The sequence below is a fragment of the Protopterus annectens genome, chromosome 10.part0, assembly GCF_019279795.1.
Source record: "Protopterus annectens isolate FY-2018-M chromosome 10.part0, PAN1.0, whole genome shotgun sequence".
NCBI lineage: Eukaryota > Metazoa > Chordata > Ceratodontiformes > Protopteridae > Protopterus > Protopterus annectens.
The window spans coordinates 693,453,284-693,475,917 of record NC_056744.1 but is presented as its reverse complement, the minus strand read 5'-3'; positions in this window follow the sequence as shown (position 1 = coordinate 693,475,917).

The following is a 22,634-nucleotide window of genomic DNA, read 5'->3' as shown; positions in this document are numbered from 1 at the left end:
AATGACCTCATCTACCATCATGGATCCAGTTCCACCATCTGTTTCTGGAACTGCTGCCTGTAAAGAAAGCACATCAAAAAGATTCAGCATTTCCCACAAGTGTTATTTCCATCTCTCAGCAATTATCTTCATTAAAGTCAGTGTTTCTCTGTCACTATTGAGAGCAATATGGCCAATATTCTGTGTCCCCCCCCCAAATCACTAGCTGATTTGCCATAAAATCTTTAAGGCAATCCAAAAGACCCCACCCCACCCCACTCCGATGCCTTTACTTTATCAACTACTGCAGCTGCTGTTTTCTTAACTTGTTAATACCTAATAGTCAAATCCAGCCCTTCTCTACCCTTGTAGCATTGAATGGAAGATATAATTATTTAAGGTGAAAGCTTTTGTCACTGCTGATGACCACCAGTGGGTCATAGAGTTATAGCCGTGAAAGCATTAACCACTTTTTGGCCATAGCTCATTGCTGTCACACCAACTACCGAGGTCTTGAACAGGATTCATTCAGAATCCAGCAATTAACAATTTCATTACAAATTATCATCTACGATTCATGAAATACAAATAAAATTATAATAAACAAAATAGACATTGCTTCCTGTAGAAAGCATCATTTACTGTGAAAAAGGCTTTGGGAGAAAAGCTACAAATATTTACAATTAACAAAATGATAGAATGTAACAGTGTAACGTACAAGATACAAATCATCTGCAGATCTGAGTGTAGCAGCATTATGTGCAAGATACATTTGTGGTAGCTTTATGAGGAAAGAGAAGGCATTAATTAGTAAAGAAAGAAAAACTGGATTCAGTGAGGTTAACAAGATGCAGAAGAGTAATGGAAATAAGAGGATAAAAGAGTTTAAAGTATATTTAAGATGAAGTTATTAATTATAAGAATGACTAGAGAGATATGGTAACGAAGAAGTTTATTAACCAGAAGAGGGCAAGTGGTGATAAACCCAGTTTTGCATAAGATGTGGTTTTTAGAAAGAGTTTAAATATGTTGGGGGTTGTAGTTTCACAGAGTGGTAATGACAGTGAATTCCAATCTTTAGATACAATGTGTAAGTATAGGGCATCTCCATCAGAATTATTGTTTGTGGTCAGAAAAGCTAATAATTTATCTGGTGATCTTGGAACACAAGGTTCCAAATCATTAGAGGTGCAGGAGTGGGGCATTTTTCAGGATTATGTAGCATAACATGGGCAACCTTCTGCTGACTGAAGTTAAGGATATTAGAGAACTCAAGACAGTTGAGTTATTTGATTGCAATGTGCCAATAAGATTTAGATGATTGGTTTGTAACAAACAGCAATTTTGGTATAGGTTTTTTCAACTTTTGAGAATTGGCAAGTCTGCAGGTTATTGAATATGGAAGCTGCATATATGATAGAGGGCAGAAGGAGAGAGAATGCAAATTGTTTTCTGGTTGAGTCTGTGAGGAAATATTTTACTTTGTAAAGCTGTACAAGTTTTTTTATTTTTTTATATAACTTGTAGGATATGGAGATCAAATTTGAGGTTTTCACAAATAATTGTGTAAAGGAGGTTGGTGTGTGAGAATTTCAATGTGGGTACCATTTGCTGATTATATTGAGATTGTTTTTATTATTTTGTTGAGTTTTGGGGGTAGAGAGCACAATTTATTTATTTATTTATTTATTTTTGTACTAAGGATTATATTAGATTGTATAAGCCAAAATGGCATTGATGAAAATATGATTGGGTATTAGTTTGGAGCTCTTCAATTGTTTTTACAGAACAGACTATAACCAAATCATCAGTGTATTAGATAATGGAAGAATTACCAGAATTAGAAGCGATATCATTAATATGTTAAAGAGAAGTAGGCCTAAGACAGAGTCTCAGGAAACACAAACAGGGATAGGGAGAAAGGATTATGTAGATCGTTGCCATTTCACACTCTTGGTCTTGCCAGAGAGGTATGATGTAAACCAGGAGTGGAGGTAGACAGATCTAGCTGTGATGGTTTCTTTTAGAAATTTCTGATGAGAAACTCTGTTGGAGTCTTTTGATAAGTCCAGATGGAGTGTTGATACTAAGTTATTACTGTTTCTGTGATGTTGCAGTATATTTAAAAATGAAAGTAGTGCTGCATTGGTGTTATAAGAAGGATGGAAACCATGTTAAAAGGGAGAGAGAAGGTTAGTGGTTTGCATATAGTAAAGTAATTGGTTGTGTAGGCAATTTTTCCAAGATCGCAGACAGAGGAGATAGGATTGCAATAGGTCTGAAGTTGTTAAAGTCTAATCAAGTGCTATCTTTGTGCAGAGTTAGGATATGAGTTATTGTTTAGGGGAGAAGTGGCTGATCTTTTGTTTAAAAGAGAGGTATCAGCCTTCATGATATGGGAACTTGAAGCCACAGATAGTAATGAAGTCAGGTGTGTTTGGTTGTGGGTTACGTTGGGCAGGCTTGCCTGGCTTTAGTAGTTGTGAGATAATGACCCTGAATCTTTGCATAGCTTGCGTTCAGGGTCTGCTGATTAAATAAATAGTTGCTTTTATCTAAATTAATTTCAGCCTTGGTAGCATTTCTAAGTGTACAGTATAGCTGTAAGGTAGATGGAGGTTTGTTAGCTCTCCATACAGTCCATACTTTATCTCTTTATCTCATCAGATATATTTTGTTAGGTTAGCCATGGTGTGCAGGGTTTGATTTGACTTGTTTTTTTATATTGGAGCATAATCATTTAGAATGGATAAGAAGGTATAATTAAAGTGGTTGACAGCCCGGGTCTATAACGCTTACCTTATCAAATCCCTAAATGTTGACCCATCCTTATTGAAATGTGAAAACATCGAATGTCTAGAAGAGCAAAACCAGAAACGTAGAATCGTTATGGTTGGCCTTCTGCGGTATAAGGTATAAGGTAAGTGTGTGATAGTTACAGACCTTAGGATTAGGGTGCAGGTTAAGGTAAGTGCATAGATGGTAATGTATGTTAGATTTAGTGTAGGATTTTGTTAAGTGTATGTGTGTGGATTATTTAGTTTGTTTGGGTTTAGCTTTTTAAGGTAAGTGTGCGATAGTTACGGACCTTAAGGTTAGGGTGCGGGTTAAGTGCATACATGGTGGTATATGTAAGATTCAGTGTAGGGTTAGAAGTAGGGTTTAGTTTAGGGTTAGAAGTAGGGTTTTGGTTAGTGTGTATGTGTGGTTTATTTAGTTTGTTTGTGTAGGTAGTATGTAGCGGGCGGTGGGGTTTGACAAGTATGATAGTTTGATGTTTTGAATTTCGCGGTTTAGAGCGTTCGGTGTTTATGCGGTTTGATGACGAGGGGTCAACGTTTAGGGATTCGATAAGGTAAGCATTTGAGTTTATAATATAGACCCGACAGCCCCATCAATACAGGGGTGTTTTTAAGTATTCCAGTTGCAGAGTTTTAAGTATTTTTCAAAACGTTCAACATTCAAATTAGAAAGGTTTATGATGTGGTTATAAAGGATTGATTTTTAGAATAAATGGCAAAAATAGGATAATGATCACTTAATGAGTCATTTAAGACCTCTGATTGGACTATATTATTGGGATAATTGGTTAGAATCTAGTCTATGACTGTTTCAGTATGTGAAGGTTTATTAAATATAGTGGATATGGAGATGAACTGGGAGAATGGATCAGCTATTAGAGTTTTGCATGATGTATTTGTTGGAGTCTAAGAAAGGATGTCTTATATTATCGGTGCATTATTATTTTTTTCCAGGAGGAATGTAAAGGGCTATTATAAATAAGTTTTATTGCTATGTACATGCAGTGTGGATCTTGATAACTCTGCAATATCACATTATAGGAGTATTTTTAGATAGAGGTTAAGTTGTAAATTATTTGCCATCAAGATGGCAATACCTCCTGCTCTTTTAGAAAGTCCGTCTAAAGAAAAAATACTATAACTGGGGTAGAAGAATGTCTTTTCAGATGGTAGGCTTAGGCCAAGTTCCTTCAGTATGAGTAGGTCTGGGGTGTACTGCAGAATCCATCCATGCAGGAGTGCAATTTTTTTTTTACAAATGGTATGTATATTGAAGATAAACAGCTTAAGATGGGTTAGTGATGTAGTGAGAGAGAGAGATGAGGTTGGGGTGTTGGGGGTGGTTGAGATGTGAATAGGTTAGGCCAACATGTGGAACAGGGACCAGGATTTGGGTGAATATCTCCAAACTTTAAGAGTAGAGCTGTGTATAGGGATGCAGCACTAAAATATTGGTGATTAGCTTTTTGATTCCACTTAGGTAGAGGTGTTGGTGAATGGATGTTGATGAGAAGGTGCTCAGGAGAAATCAGATAGTGGAAGGTTATGTGAAAGAGATTTGCAGAAAGAAGGAGAAAGGAGGGAGGTGTGTATATTGTGGAGGAGTGAGATGTTGAATGTTTTGCAGTTCCAAAAGGATTTGAGAATAATAGGAAGATAGTGACTAAGATATATAAGGTGAGCTATTGTGTTTTTGAGATGAGAGCTGATGATTGGTAAAACAAAAGGGTAGTAAACCATGAGTCATAGTGACAGTGTTCAGCTACAGTAAAGTAAATGGTAGGGTGGAGAGTGGGGATGGTGAAAAATTTTAGTAGCATTGTTTTATTATGGAGTATAGCTGCAGATTGTAACGTTTTAATTGTTATTGAATTAGAGGAGGCAAACTGAAGTGTAATATGTTATAGCTGTGTGATAAAAATACAGAAGCACATGGGTGTGGAAGGTGAGGAGAGGTAATTTTGTTTGAAGTAAAGTTTAATAGGGGTGTGAGGAAGTTGCGGACTAGATGAAGGTATGTAAAAGAGATGGATGGTTTCATTATGTTGTTGAGGAAAGTAGGTTATATTAATGCAATGTAATGTTGGAAATATGATACTGGTAATGGTATGTATGCAGTAGTAATACAGAGTTTTATTTCTTGAAAGGGTTGGGTGTGTAGGGTGGAGGGAGGGAGGAGATAGTGTAGTATAAGTCAGATGGTAAGGGGGTAGCTGGGGGATGTTTCTTGATGAAAAAATGTGAGATAAGAAACATCAGCAGGTCCCACATCCAGAAGTCTCAACTAATGACTGGCATTGCTTACCTTACAGTTAAAAAGTCTACTATTGCTAAAGACTACACTAGCAGCATTAAGCTACAAAGGTAGGGACAGCAGATATATGCCTTTTGCAAAACTAACAGTCCTGTTGGCTGTTTTTGCATCGAAACATTTGAAAAGGTGTAGGGCATGGCAGGCTCACTCACCCGTTGTGTACTTTTTGTTTTCTTATCAACGTACTTGATTGGGATTGAACAGTTATAATTTTATTGACCTCACACTTTAGAATAGGAAAAGGAGAGAAAAAATAGCAAAACTGCAAAGGATGGTGGATGCAGGTAAAGGAAATCAGTTTGGCTGGGAGGTTGTTGCATATAGTTATAACCAAAGAAATCCTTCAGTCCAGAATCGAGGTTATGAAAAAACAAATAAACAAATAACCAATGAAGTATCTTGAGGAAAACAGCACCCAGGATAAGCCAGTCCACCATGGAAATCTACCAAACAGACTAGTAGTCATGTATCTTTTTAAAAAAATACTTTGTTCGTGTAGGGCTTTTGTCTAGGAATGAGACTTAATCAGAATGGAATTCAAACATGCAAAAACTCCAATTTTTAAATCCCCATCTCAACTGATGTTACCCATTAAAATTACATAATTTGCTCTGTCAAATTCACATTCCATTCCATGTTTTTCACATTTAAAAACATAAGCAACTAAATTAAATTAATTATGCAGTGCTCTAATTAAAAAAAAAACAATAATTTCCAGAATTTGAAAGTGTAACATAAAACATGCAGCATACAACATCACTGGAGAAGTTGGTGACAGAAAAAAATATCACTTTGCAATAAATAAATATTAAGGGCAGTCAAAGCTTAGCTAGTGTTCATTTTAAAAATGGGGACAGAGAAACTTGATCGTTTAGCCCTAGGGAGACACTTGCATTTAATCTTAACTGTGAAAGCATCTCATGCTATTCTAGTAAGGTCTCCCACTGTCCTCCCCTTGGGCTGATATCAACCAGCTCTATTACCCAAAATAAAAAGAAAACTTTTCATACACTCCAAAAAATGTTAGTCCCCACCCCCTTTTTTATATCTTTGTTATGTTCATATATTGTCATTTTCAAAGCCCTCTCAATTTTTCCCACATAATATGAAAAGCAGATTTTACAGTAAGCTAACTATACAACACCAGTATAAAAACAATTAAAATATTTATAGCTTTTAAAGGGCCTATCTAGGTGTGAAATGTCCAGTGCACCACATTTTGTTACACAGCCGCATTGTTTACAACTACCACACTTAAACATTCCTTTTAATTTTGTGTTTTCACCCAACACATTTTCTTTTTCCTTTTTTCTTTTTCTAAGATGGCATTGACATTTTTTTCCCTATTTTAAGCAAATACTGGTTGCTTTAAAAAAATTCTAAACTATTAGGCTAGGCACCTTAGAAAAAATGTTACAGTATTTGGAAACAAAGTTCTGGATTTCCTTTGTATTCTGCTTGAATTTTAGTGTGAAGGGCCTATTATAATTAACGCCCTTAACTTCTTTGTCATTTTAATTTAGCAAAATTCGTACCCCAACCATGCAGGACTTCCGCTACTAACTCACTTACTAATTGGGCTGGAAATCCACATTGAAGAAAGAACTCTTTGATCTTCAAAGATTTTGTGGAGGAAACTTATAAGGAAATTTGTTCTCTTGTTGGGAAGGAATGAAGAGGGTGGTGACCTGAAAATGACAAAGATGTTAAGGAGGTTAATTATAATAGGTCCTTCACAATTAAATTGAATCAGGATACAAAGGAAATCCTTACTATGTCATAGTCCTTCTGCAAACAATTTTAGATCTTCTTGTGATGTCGTCTGCTACACTTCCAAAATGTGTAATGCAAATACTCCTGAATAGGTCCAACTTAGACACAAAACATAAATGCACCACAAGCTTTCACATGAAAGGAAACCGATTTTTCATTGTACCAAAACTGATAATCTAGCAGTCCACGCCAATTAAACAAACGTGTCTTTATTTAGGCATCTCAAAAAAACAAAGCTGATTAGTTTCACCTTTCTAGGGTTCCTCAGTAGAAATAAAACATATACTGACAAGAAGGTCAAATGATGAAATCACTGAAATAATTTTGTAAGTGAACTAGTGTTATGAATGAAAATATTTCATAGTAATGGCTAGTCAAGCTCCTAAACGTGATACTTAGTTCTAACAGAATTTTATAACAAATTTTATTAACCAATTCGTATGCACCATCAACTCACATAGATGGAAATAATATAAAGAATAATATCATTATGCAAACATTTTTCAAATACAGTTAAAATTAACCATTATGTCTTAGTGTGAATAATAAAATAAAAATGTACCGTCATTAAATTATTTTACATTTAACCCTAAACCATCCAAATGATTTTAAACATAGAGGTATAATAACTCTCATATGCATCCAGTCAAAGTGCAGTGATTTCTGCTACTTAAAATGGTGGTCAGGTAGGTAGAAATCACCACTCAAGTCTACCATACAAATATAGGTGAAATCCACAAATAACTTAATATAGGACCTAACAACTAGAACTCGTTATCCTCATTCCTTAGTAGTTATGCTCTTTTTGCAAATTGAATAGCATTTATAATTTCTTTCCAAATGATCTCTACTATCTCATACTCCCATATCATGTGGAGGCAAACTGTATGGTCTTTCTTACATCTCCAACATGATCCACTCAATGCCCAACTTCTGGAAAACAATCTTTTGGGAGATGTTGCAGAAAGGTATAAAGTTTATAAATGGTAAATTACATAACTTGCAGGGATTTCTAAATGTACAGTTTTGCTAGATGCTTCAACCAGACATCATAAGTCACCTGACACATCCTAATTTGGCCCATAGTATTAAGCATATTGTCCTCACTAAGCATATCTCACTGTAGAAATGATTTGTAAACAACATCTATATTACGTTTAATAACTAGAACCTCTGGTTGGTTATCTTTAAAAACAAAAAAAATGTCGTAATCTTTAATTTACACTCAAATAACCCTTAAAATATGCCATAGAGGATTCTTTTGTAAGCTTTGACAAATACTTCTCAAACCACCCCTAACCATGCTTCTAAATTCAGCATTGAATTATGGTCCATGTTCCAATACATCTGAAAAAAATATATAAATCTAAAAAAAAAAAATTGTATTCCCATCTCTAATCTGGTCATCCAAGAAAATGGTGGACCCCTCAATTTTAATGTGCTGGAAGTTCCAAGTTCTACAAAGATCAATATATGATATCCTGCCTTAGCATATTCTACAATGATTTTTTTTTTCAGCCATGTTTCCAAACATCCATGGTCCCAGATTCTTTTTTCTTCAGGCACGATGACTGAATCACTGTTTTGTTTTCTGAAGAAGGAGCTGCAGTTCACAAACTTGCCTTAGAGTAATTTTTGCAATCCAAAAATTATCAACGAACTTTGATGAATAAATATGAGGAAAAAGAAGAAAAACACAAAGTATTTTAGGAAAAAATAATCATCATTTATTAACTGCAATTTTCCAAGAAAGAGAACATTTTTGTTCTAATCAACCATCATGTATTTATTCTTACTAATCAAGGGAGCTGCATTAATCTGAACTATATTTTGCCCTATATCAGCCTATGTGTTTTCCATATACACACATTCTGATGCGCACTTACCTTGGGCTTATCAGTATCTTTGACCACTTCAAGTGGCAGTTCTCACTGATTGTTTTTTTGTGGAGCTTCTGCTCTCGTACATTCCTCCTTCTCAGCTCTGCCTGCTCTGTTCACCCTCCGGGCTCATTCCGCTCCCCTACCCTGCCCCCATTTTCCATATGCCCCCTCTATCTCTACATTTATAGTTAGAAAGCCACTCCCACTCTACATTCAACCTATCACATCATGCTCCTCCCTCCCACCCTGTTTACAATTTCCCCTCCGCTGACTAATTATACCATCTCATCTCCTCTGTGTAATCCTGATCCCCTCTACCTCAGCACCTTCAGTATACTACAACTTTATCTATCAACACAGTAACACACCCTCTCGTATTATAAACTATCCTTACTATAACACCACACTAACCATGCATACCATACCTGCAAAGCAACTACTCATAATTCTTCTTCCAGTCTCCCTCATCCTTCTACTCTACCTCACCTATCTCCCTGACTTCACTTACTCTTCACCCTTCCATATAACCTCTACCTACCCTGCAAAAGAACCCCATGATTCCACCTACATTTCTCCCTACCTATACCAATCCAAAAACGTTCTCCTCTTTAACAGAAAGATTTGTGTGACCTCAAAAATTACTCCCACCCATCATATTCCCTATCCCTCCTTCCCTTCCCCAAACCCCAACTCTAGAGATCGTAAGGAAATGCTATCATTCCTACTTGACCTAATCTCTATACTCCTTTCTGGTGATATTCACCCTAATCCTGGACCTCCTGCAAATCTTAAAACCAACTGCTCTCCAACTCCTTTATCCTCTCCCCACAAAGTCTCTCCTCTTTGCTACTATTAATTCTTAAAGCCTCTGCAATAAACTACCCAGCTTCCATGCTTGGCTCTCCCATAATCACCCTGATATTCTATCCATTTCCAAAACCTAGCTCAAGCCTCACCTGAAAGACTCTGAAATCACCTCCCCAACTACAGAATCATTAGAAATGACAGAAATCATAAGAAAGGAGGTAGAATAGCCCTACTTTTTTCCTCCTCTCTAACAATGACACCCTACACCAACCCTATACCTCAATTTACTACAGCTGAAATAATCCTGGCCCTCCTAAAGATTAACAATCATAAAAACATAGTGATAGCTGCCCTATAGATTCTACCTGGTAACAATATCCCCATTCTTGAGGATATTCTTTCTTGGTTCTCATCTAATGTTAGTAATGAAACAATTGTCCTAGGAGATGTTAACATCAACTTGTCTTCCATACACTCAACCACCACCTACCACAGTATAAACCTATATGGTTTCTCTCAGTTAATTCACTCTCCTACCAGACCAACTAAAAATAACTCTTCAAGCACTATCCTAGACTGGATATTAGTTTCACCTCCCAACATCTTTGACAGTGGCACCTTGCCCGATCCACTTAGTGATCACCTACCTGCCTTTGCACTTGACTCTCCTACCCCCCTACACCTGCAACATAACTATATCTCAACCTGTACCCTCACAGATTTCAACCCTCAATCCTTTTCCAATTGCTTAAAACAAATGAACTGGAACCCTCTGAAAACACTTCCTCTCGATGACGCTGTTACTTACTTCAATTCTTCCTTCATTATTATAATAAACAGCTTTGCTTCTCCTAGAACTAAAAAAGTCAAATCCAAAACTGCCCCGTGGCTTTCTAAAGATACAATAACCCTCATGAATATCCATGATAAATCATGGAAACACCACCAAAAACATAATATGCCAAACTCTCTTAGCGAATATAAACAACTTCGAAATATAGTTAAAAAAATGTATTGCCTCGGACCATAAGTCCTATTACTCTAAGCAACAAAATAATCACAAATCCAAACTGAAGAATTTTTGGAGTAGTATCACTGCCTTCCTTAATCCCAGCAGAAAAGACAACCCTTGCCCTGACCGCAACACTCCAGACCATACCATAGCCTTCAGTTTTAACTCCTTCTTCATTGACTCAATGGCCAAGCTAACTATATCTTTCCCTAAAAACTCATCAGCTCCTTCCACATCTCCCTCCTCCAACTCCTTTCCTTCTGCCACCAACACTACCCACCCCCTCCCTTCTCCCTCAAACCCATCTCTGTCAAGACTATAAAAAAACTTCTCAGTAAATTAAAACCATGTTCTAATGCCCCTGACAACTTACCATCCAACTTTCTTAAGTTAACTGCTGTGGGCCTAGCTCTCCCCATCTGTATTCTAATTAACCGATCCATCCAAGAATCCTATGTACCTCTCCTCTGGAAAAAAAGCCTTCATCATTCTCTTACATAAAGGAGGCAACAACACTGACATCTCCAACTTCTGCCCCATACCCATCCTGTTCCCTATCTCAAAAATACTTGAAAAATGTATTCACCTACAACTCTTACCTTACCTTTTAGACAGTCATTTCCTTACCCCAATACAACATGGTTTTAGACCCAGTCACAGTACCACCGCAGCCTCCTATCATTCCTTGACGATATCAACTGCATCTGGGACTCAGGGAATATAGTATCTTCCCTTTTCTTAGCTTTATCCAAGGCTTTTGATACCATTTCCCATGCCTTACTACTGTCTAAGCTCTCTCTCCTTAATCTTTCCTTCCCAACTATCGATTGGTTTTCTAACTAAATATCAAATAGGCAACAGGCCATTAAATGGAATAATTCTACCTTGTCCTACCAAGACACCCATACAGGCATCCCCCAAGGTTCTATACTGGGCCCTTTACTTTTCAATGTCTTCATAAACAACTTCCATCTTTGCATCCCAAAAGCTAAACTTGTCCAATACACTGACAACTATGTGATCATTTTCTCTGCTGAATCCTTCCCTACACTCTTGCAAGTAACTCAGGCCACCTTTAACAGCACCGAAGCTTGGGTACTAAACTATCACCTAGCTCCCAATGCATCCAAAACCAAAATCATGATATTCACCCCATCTAAAAACACCAAAATAGACAAACATTTCTTCTCTATAATAAGCCAAAATATGACTCCAATTGAAGTATCCCCCCATACCAAGCTTCTAGGAGTCCTTATCGAAGAACAACTAAAGTTTGACGTTCACCTTAAAACTAACATTAAGAAAACTCACCAGAAACTTGGTATGCTTTACCGCCACAATTGCTATCTAACCTCTTCAACTAAACCTACCCTGTCTACTACCTGCCTCCTCCCCTCTCTTATGTATGGGGCACCCATCCTTACCAATCCTCAGGCCACCCTTAAAACTAAACTGGCATCCTGCTACAATAAAATCTCAAAGTTTGCTATAAGCGCCAACTCTTCCTGTCACCACTCTGACTACTTACACTCCTTAAACTGGCTAGAGCTCCCCAACTACCTCTCATACATTCAACTCTCCACTGCCCATAAACTCATCTTCAAGCCTTCTCAATGCCCAACTCTCTCTTCCACCGTTACCATGCACCTTCCTGACTGATCTCTCGGATCTAATAAACAGAACCAGCTTGAAATGTATAAACTGTTACACACTCCTGGCCAGTTTCTTTTATCTTTCTCCCTAGCACAGAAATGGGATTCACTTCCTCCACATATTCAAACTACCCAAAACATCTCTATTTTTAAGACCTTACTACACTTTTATCTCTCTTCTAAACAGGAGTGCTCCTGCTCCCACCCGTCCTAACCTCTATGCTATACTTGCACTGCCGTCAAGTATACCTTCTCAAAACTCTACCTAACACTCAGACATCCTATTCTTCCTCCTTCTCCTGACTCCTATAAATCCCTACTCCCCTCTTCTTTCTTTTCACTTTAAATATTATAGGTTATCTACCTTCCAGAAATGCGGTGGTGGTGCTGCAGTAGCATTGTCGCCTCACAGTAAGAGATTGTCCTGTTCAATTCTCAGCTAAAGCATCTTCTGTGTGGAGACATGCATGAATGGGCGTACCTTCATTGAAGGTTGTGCATCAGAGCTGGCAACTCGGCATGTAAAAATCTACTGCCATTCATTAGCGGACCGGAGTTCCACTGTGGCGACCCCTAACCAGGAAAAGCCGAAAGACACAATAACAACATCTACCTTCCAGAAATCTTAATGCTTAATGGACCAAAAACCTATAACTCTGGCATATTATACAGTTCTGTTATTTTTTATGTCATGTAAAATTGTTTGTAATAACTTATGCTGACTTTTATTTTTGTAATATCCTGTATTAATTTTGATGTGATTGTTGCTGGTATTGTTTCTGTATGTAAATGGAGCTTTTCTCTCCGGGCCTCCATTGAAAAAGGGCTTATTCTGGCCCAATGGACTTTCCCAGTTAACAAACTGCAAATAAATAAAATAAAAATAAAATTGAACAGGAAGCTTAATACCCTTCAATGCCAAGTCTCAACATTGTTTATTAAGAACCCAAAATGTTGATTTCTAATTGTTGATATGGAACCCAGAGATCTGTGAGAATTCAATTAAGATACTTACTGTAGATTTTTTTCTCGACTGGAGCACCTTCTGTGTGGAGTCTGCATGTCCTCCCCGCAGTCGAGTGGCATTCAAAAGACATGTGTGAATGGGTGTGCCTTCATTGAAGGTTGGGCATCGGGCTGGCATCTCGACACCATAAAAATTGACTGCCAATCATTAGTGGACCGGAGTTCCACTGTGGCGACCCCTAACCGAGAAAAAACGAAAGAAAAACAATAACATTTATTTGCCATTTGTTAACCAGGTTAGTCTGGCTGGGCGGTTGCCCTTTTTCAGCAGAGATTTGAGGAGAAAAGCTCCACATACAAAGATTACAATTTGTTACAGAAGAGCAATACAGATAAAAATGATAACAAATTAATAGAATCTTATTTGTTTATTAACATTCAATTACAAAAGTACATTTTGTAATCTTAAAATAACATGCAAATGATGTAGTTGTATGGTAAGAAATAGAAGGAAAGAGAAAGGAAGGCACTAATAAGTAGGCAAAGCTTACTTATTGTGTGGAGACAAGTAGGGGGAAGAGGTGGGGAAGGAGCAAGGTAAGAGGAGGAAAGACATAGGTGAATTATCTGATACAGTGACTAGTGATCAGGAAAGAGGTAGATTGTTACAGACATGGAAGTAGAAACATACAACTAGAAGAGTCTAAGGCGCAGGAAATGGGGATGGAGGGTTGGTGGGAGAAGAATGGCTGGGGAGGAATTGACTCAAGTAGGGTCTTTATAGGGGCAGGTCCAGGAATTGAGTAAGTAATCCTTTGGGGCTAGTTTGAAATTGGGTGAGTTTTGGTGAGTTCTGATATGGAGAGGGAGCTTGTTCCAAGATGCGGAGACAGCATGACTATAAAGGCTTTTTCCTATGGATTTGTTTGGGTTGGAAATTTGGAGAAGGTGTTGGTCTGAGCTATGAAGCTCCCAGTTGGGGATGTAGGGGGAGATGAGAGTTACTAGTGAGGGGCAGGCTAGGGGTTGTTGTAAGATGGAGTGCGTCAGGTGAAGTTGAAGTAGAAGGAGTAGGTTATGGAAGTCTACCAGTAAATTTTTGTTAGGGAGAGGCAGTGGTGTGAGTGATATGGGAGATTTGTGGCAAATTGTGCAACTTTATTATATGTTTGGTTAAGTTTGTTTAAGATATTTTTTGGAGGTTGGTAAATAAAGGGGCGGCATATAGTTAAGTGGGTAGGAGGTAGGCTTGAGCAAGGAAAACTTTGGATTCTTGAGTAAGGAAATGTTTGTTTCTGTATAGTAATTTTAGTTTCTGGTGTGTTCTTTTGATGCAGTTGTTGATATGGGTATCAATTTTTAGTTTGTCATCTATGAGTATACCGAGTAGTTTAGTATGAGGCTCGACAAGAATAGTTGTGCTGTTTAGGGAAGAGAGAGATAAGGAGGATTTGAGGTGTTGGAGAGGTTTGGGAAGGAAAAGAAGATGTTTAGTTTTATTTGGGTTAAGTAGGAGTTGGTTAGTGGTGAGCCATCTTTCAGCTGAGTGTAGTGTGTCTTGTGTGAGGGTATGTAGGTGGGATACATTGTCAGAGGTAGAGATGATCATAGAGTCATCTGCATATTGTATGATTGAAGACTGGAGGCATGATTGGAAGAGATCATTAGTAAAAATGTTAAATAGTAGGGGACCCAAGATGGAGCCTTGAGGGTCTCCAGTAAGAACGGGAAGGAATGGAGAAGTAGCAGACATCCATTTTACTGATTGAGTTCTATTTGCTAGATATGAAGAAAACCAGTTAAGGGTGGAAGTAGAGAGGTTGAAGGAAGCAAGTTTGGAGAGCAGGGGGTTATAAGAAACAGTGTTGAAAGCTTTAGAGAGGTCAAGGAAGATGGAAGACAATAGTTTGTTGTTACTGAGAGAAGTGGAGATGGATTTAGTGAAGAATAGTAGAGCACTAGTAGTACTATGACGAAGGTGAAAGCCATGTTGGGTAGGGGTGAGTGGATTTTCCTGAATGACGTGTGCAGTAAGTTGTTTGTGGATACACTTTTCCAGGATCTTTGAGATAGAGGATAGAATAGTGATAGGCCTATAATTTGAGGGGTCGGTGGAGTTACCACCTCTGTGGACGGGTATAATGTAGGCTTTTTTTCCATATTTGGGGTGCCAGGTTTTCCTGAATGGACCTGTTAATAAGAATGGAGACTGGATAGGCTATGGAGGGGGCTGCTAGTTAAAGGTAGAAGGGAGGCAGGTTGTCAGCTGAAGAGGACCAGGGTTTAAATTTACTGAGTAGGGATCTGATGATGGTTGTGGAGATAGGCTTGACTGAGAAGATGGTTTGGCTGGAGGGAAGGGGTGGGGTGTCATGAATAATGTTAGTGTTAGGTTTGATTAGTTTTTGTATAGAGTCTATGAAGAAGGAGTTGAGAAGTGTGGCAGTTGCTAGGGAGGATCTGTTTGGGTAGGGGTTGGGAGGGGAAGGGTTACCTGTAAAGAATGGTTGGTTGTAATTGGCAGATAACACAATTATCTGTAAACCAAGACTGTATAAAAAGGATCTCCTTATCTAAAAACTATCCTCAAATGATATTAGTGCTACAGCTGTAACACTGGAACGGCCTCTACACCCAAGATGTACAAACGTAATGAAAGTGGGCAATCGTGTCTTTTGCCTGCACTCAATTTAAAAGTAGGGAAAATTGAGCAGCTAGTACATACTCTTGCTTGAGAATGAGTATATATCAAAAATGTATACATTTTTATGAGTTTCACTGGGAAACAAACTTTTCAGTGACTAATCACAAATAATTCTAATTAAGGGTATCACAGGACTTTTCAAAGTTTATCAAAAATACTGTGTATGGTGTATTTTTAGGACTCACCTAAAGCTTAGATATTAAGCCAAAGCCTAATGAGATCAGACCCATCCCAATGCTCCTTTAGCAAACCACTGATGAGTTACAAAAACTATTCAGGGCAAAATATTCTCTATGTGTAGCACTAAAATGTTGGCATACATTTTAGTTACCCATAGAAGGTAAGTGGTCAATAATTACTCATCTTTGTTACGCCTAGGAAAAAATAGCACATAAGCAATAGCAGCTGAGTCAAGGATAGACTTATCCTTAAGCATAGCAGAATACAGGGCCAAGAACAGTTGGCCTATCACATACCTGAACCTCTTATAAAAGGAAAAAGATAAACCTTCAATTGGGCCTTATCACTCGCTAAAGCATCAATGACCCTCATAATTTTCTGCCTAGTTATAGAGCCTTTAAGTTTCAACTTTTCATCCTGTTATAAATTTGGAATGATCATTATGCCAAATAAAAGCCTTACTGTGATTCCCTATTCACATTAGCGATTCTGTGGCACGTTATTCATATTCACACCACTTATAAAGCTTTTCTGATACTCTGGGACTGATATATACCGATTATGGATAAAAAGTTGAAGCACACCTGCCATGATAATTTTTCAAGACCCCAATATCAAGCTCTTGTTTTTACTTTTTATACCTTTGTGTTATCACCTTCTGAGAGTTTATTCCCTTAGTCCCAAAAAAGTTTTAAACCCTTCCCACCTATCCAATGTAATAGCATATAACAAACATTTTATTTACAGTTTACCCATTTTGACATTCCAAAGTAAATCCTTCCCTTTAGTTTTCCCTTTTTTAAAATTCTTCCTGACTGACCCCTTTGATTTCTAAGCTCTCCATTTGTTCCTCTCCATTTTGCCTTTTCTGTTTAGTTGTAGACTGAGCCCTGAATCTTACATTCACCTGAAACAATTACCAGCCAGTCAATACAAATTCATCAGTTATATGCTGACCTCAGAATTCTTTAACCTTGCTCCATAATGCTATGAAATGATAATTATTCTTTAAAATTAGTGAGTCAAATTTCCACATAAAAATCGATGAAGATGTAGTAGGTTGGTTCAACTAAAGAAGAACCTATGATCTGAGGGGGTTGTATTTTAAATTGAATGTCAACTTTCTTGGGTAATAAGTAGCAGGAAACCAATCACATGTCTAAGTTACATGCCACATTCCATATGTTAGCTGTATAGATATAATCTAATTTGTCTGTCTTGTGGACCATCCATACATCTAATGCATCTAATTCACACATCATACTAGTGAAATCTTTAGCCACTTTAGTCAGATGGACTTTACCTACTGGAGTCCTGTCCAAAAGTAGATCAGTTCCAACATCCAAGTCTCCCCTCCCACAATACTGAAAATATATTAAGTTGGTTTAGCCAAATTGGAGTTAATAAGGCTTTCAAACTACAAGTGATATCTAGATTAAGACCATAAAAACTAATCAACACTAGCTGGTTTGTCACTGTTTGCAGCAACAGAATCACCCAGTTCCCAACCACTGCCTGTGTTGCTGTACTACAGACTAGCCAAACCTTCCATGAATGAGTAATGATCCCATTCTTTGTAGACTTAGCACAATGTGCTGCTAAAAACTCCGGCAGTTTTTTAGCCCACAGGGTTGTGTTAATTTAGACTCTTACAGGCACACTATACCTAACTTAGAGTGCAATATTTCACAGACTGTATTTTGTAGCTTAATCTTAGCATTTTAAACTTTTCATATTCTGAGTAAGAAAAGCAATTAGTTTATCAATTATATGCAGAGCATCTATGATATTCTAGGACCTTGACTGGATTATCAAAGTGTACTTCCAAGATCTGTTCTGATTGCTACGCATTGTATGACTCAGACAAACCTATCACATGCAATGAACAAAAATATTATGCAATTTTATATTGCAGCTGTAAAGATGAGATTATATATGACTAACACTACCAAAAGGTTCTACCAAAAGCCATAGTAACCAAACCACAACACCTCTGTTATACTTTGCTAATTTAAAATTAATTTCAAACAGAGCAGAAAAGATTGGTACACAGAAGAAACCAAAATAAATTGTACAAAATAATGCAAACATAAGTATTATCATTTGTACATTCAGTACAGTTTTTATCCATGTCAGTACTGGGCTGGGCTTGCATAACCAACCTTATAGCAACTTCGTGCATAGAAATACACAGTAGCTTTCATATAAAGTTTCCAGGCTGTATCACTTATTATATAATGATGGGTCACTGTTATTCAAAATCAAGCATGTTGATTGGGCAGCTCAACCAATGTGCCTATTGTAAATCCAGCATATACCAATAAAAAAAGTCTGGATGCTAAAGTACCATCCAGTGGCCAGACTTTTTTATAGGAATATGTTAAGGCAAGACAGTGCAAAACTGAAGAAAAATCAGGTACATTCTCAAAAAAAAAACCAAAAAAAAAACAAATATACTTGATTTTCCTTCTATTTTGTGCTGTCCCTCCTTAATTATCAGCAGACTCTCGTACCCCTCAACTGTCTGAACATTCGCAGAATGTCCAGATTTTAGATCATAGTTTTACTCTTTTCCACATAAAAGAGCAATGGAGATTCTCTTTTCTCCACTGCTACTCTTAAACAGCTAAAAAAAAAAAAAAAAAAAACAGAAATAACCCACTCATGGGTGTGGGTATATCAGGATTTACCCACGGTTGGCTTTGTTTCAGGCTTCATCCTCATAATCAAAATAACCACAGGTAAATCTTGATTTACCCACATCCACTTGGCTAAATAACACTGAAGATTCCTCACTCACTTAGAACTCAAACAGTAATAGAAGATAACAAAATACCCAACCTGATAGCGTTGTGTTCATCACTACATGCAAACATTTCCTTTTAATCCCCCCTTAAAAAATAGGGGGTTAATTGTCTTTAATCACATCATGAATTAAAGATTAACAGGAAAAAAAATCCAATAAGCAGAACATTCCTCTGTTCAATGAAATTATGCCCTCACATGGCCAGACCAGCTGCCTATATTTGCTATCCATCTTGTGATTCTTTCTTTTGAGAGCAGGCTTCATGTTCTGATTGGATGTTATCAGTTTCCAGTTGTGAGATTTCTGGACCCAATACAGTCAGCTTAGTGTCACCACAGCTAATAAGAAATATTTAAAAGTATAACTTGCAATCTAGTAAAGCTGAACATAAAGAAACATGGCTAATGCCTTCTGTTAGCCAACTGATTTAAATTCATAGCAGAAAAATGCTTTTCAGACATGCATGAAATTAACTCCCCCAATAGCCATGCAATATCTGTTTTTACAATAAGTGTTGTACACTATGAATATCAAATTATTCATATATGTACAAAATTCTGTAATTTAAATGTGTCTTTAATATGCCTGACAGTACAGTGAAATACAGCTAATATATTATTTAGCTTAATGTCAAGAAAATATATATTTGGTACCATCATCTAGTGTTCAGCTTGTTCAAATTCATAATGGAAAAAAATTGCATATGAAGTCATATTTATTGCCATCTAATGTCCATTTTTATTATATTCTTCTTCTCTTTCGGCTGTTCCTGTTAGGTGTCACCACAGAGGATTATCTGTTTCCATTTCTTACTATCCTCTGCATATTGCTCAATCACACCAACCACCTGCATGTCCTCTCTCACCACATCCATAAACCTTATCTTAGGCTTTCCTCTTTTCCTCTTACCTGGCAGCTCCATCCTTAGCATCCTTTTCCCAATATACCCAGCATTCCTCCTCAGCACATGTCCAAACCAACGCAATCTCGCCTCTCTGACTTTGTCTCCAAATCATCCAACCCGAGCTGACCCTCTAATATACTGATTCCTAATCCTGTCCATCCTTGTCACACCCAGTGCAAATCTTAATATCTTTAACTCTGCCACTTCCAGCTCTGACTCCTGCCGTTTTGTCAATGCCACCATGTCCAACCCATACAACATAGCTGGTTTTGGGTCTATATTAGAACATTCAAAATTTCAGAACTTTGAATGTTCTAATATCGACCCCTAGTAACCGAAAACTGATAACATCGAAAATTCAGAACAGCAAATTTTTTCCTAGGGAAAAAATTTGCTGTTCCAAACACATACACACAACACAAACACACCAAACAAACAGCAATCCACACAAATACACCTAAAATCTTACATCTAAACCTACACTAAACTGTGCATACACCACTACCTACCCACTTACCTTAGCCCAAACCCTAATCCTAAGGTCCGTCACTATCGCATATACACCTCACCCACACCCTAACCCTAACTCACCTATCCTGCCCTAACCCTCACATCCACACATTTGCACACTTACCTGACCCATGCCCTAACCCTAACTCACCTAACCTGCCCTAACCCTCATGTCTACACAATTGCACACTTACCTGAACCTGACCTGTAACTTTCCACCACAGTGCTGAAAATAGCGAAGCGACAGGAACAGACAACCAAATTCTTTCCCTAGGAAAGAATTTGGTTTTCTGAAACTTCGCTATTTTCAGCTTTCACTTATTAGGGGTCGATATTAGAACATTCGAAATTCTGAAACTTCGATGTTCTAATATATACCCCCGGTCTCACTACCCTCTTGTAGATCTTCCCTTTCACTCTTACTGGTACCCGTTTGTCACAAATCACTCCTGACACTCTTCTCCACCCATTCCACCCTGCCTGTAATCTCTTCTTCACCTCTCTTCCACACTCACCATTGCTCTGAACTGTTGATCCCAAGTACTTAAACTCATCCACCTTCGCCAAGTCTACTCCCTGCATCTTCACCATTCCTCTATCCTCCCTATCATTCACACACACATATTCTTAGTCCTGCTGACCTTCATTCCTCTCCTCTCTAGAGCCTATCTCCACCTCTACAGGGTCTCCTCAACCTGGTCCCTGCTCTCACAGCAGGCCACAATGTCATCTGCAAACATCATAGTCCATGGGGCCTCCTGTCTGATCTCATCTGTTAACCTGTCCATCACCATTGCAAATAAGAAAGGGCTCAGAGCTGATCCTTGATGTAATCCCACCTCCACCTTAAATGCATCTGTCACTCCCACTGCAGATTTCACCACTGTCACACTACCCTTGTACATATCCTGTACCACTCTTACATACTTCTCTGCCACTCCTGACTTCCTCATACAATACCACAACTCCTCTCTAGGCACCCTATCATATGCTTTCTCCAAGTCCACAAAGACACAATGCAACTCCTTCTGACCTTCTCTATATTTCTCCATCAACACCCTCAGATCAAACATCGCATCTATAGTGCTCTTTCCTGGCATGAAACCATACTGCTGATCACTAATAATCACCTCCCTTCTTAACCTAGCTTCCACTGCTCCTTCCCATAACTTCAAGTTGTGACTGATCAGTTTTATCCCTCTGTAGTTGCTACAGCTCTGCACATCACCTTTATTCTTAAAAATAGGTAACAAAACACTTTTTCTCCACTCCTCAGGCATCCTCTGACTTTCCAAGATTTCATTAAACAATCTGGTTAAAAACTCTACTGCCATTTGTGCTAAGCACCTCCATGCTTCCACTGGTATGTCACATATGCGGACAACAATACAAACCCAGCCACTGGGGATGCACAAGCCAGTGCATTTCTTTGTTTCAGTCCCAAGCCCGGATAAGTGGGGAGGGTTACATCAAGAGGGGCATCCGGTGTATAACCTCTGCCAAATAATATATGCGGACAACCATTTTTACTATATTATCATTTATAAAACCACAAAACAATTACCAGAAAATTAATATATATCTATATAGATATCTGTATCTAAATATATATCTATATCTCTCTAACGATATATATATATATATATATATATATATATATATATATATATATATATATATATATATAGGTCTAGGACACATGCTCGACTAGCATATGTCCAAATCACAAAACATCGAACACACATACACGAAAGCACTTAACATCGACAAGCATTTCCATGTATATGTGCCTGTTTCGTAGATTGGACTACAGTGTGGGTAAGGGAAAATTCCCTTTTCCCCACTGTAGTTGCAATCTTGGAGTGAGTATAATAAAGTTGGGGGGTGGGGGGGTGCAGGGGGGGTGAAGCCCCCCTGCAGAAACTTAGATTTTTTTTGAACTACACATACACAGAAGCGCTTTTCGATGTTAAGCGCTTTCGTGTATGTGTGTTCAATGTTTTGTGATTCGGACATATGCTAGTCGAGCATGTGTCCTAGACCCATATATATATATATATATATATATATATATATATATATATATATATATATATACACACACACACACACACACACACACACACACACACACACACACACACGTATATATATATATATATATATATATATATATATATATATATATATATATATATATATATATACATACCCACACTTCTCTTATAGAAATTATTCAAGTCTGATTGAAATAGTATTCTTAAATGAAGTCTCAAGAGATTTTTTTTCTTACTATCCAGTAGAGTTAACAAAGTTTATTTTATTTCTTCCCAAATACTTTAT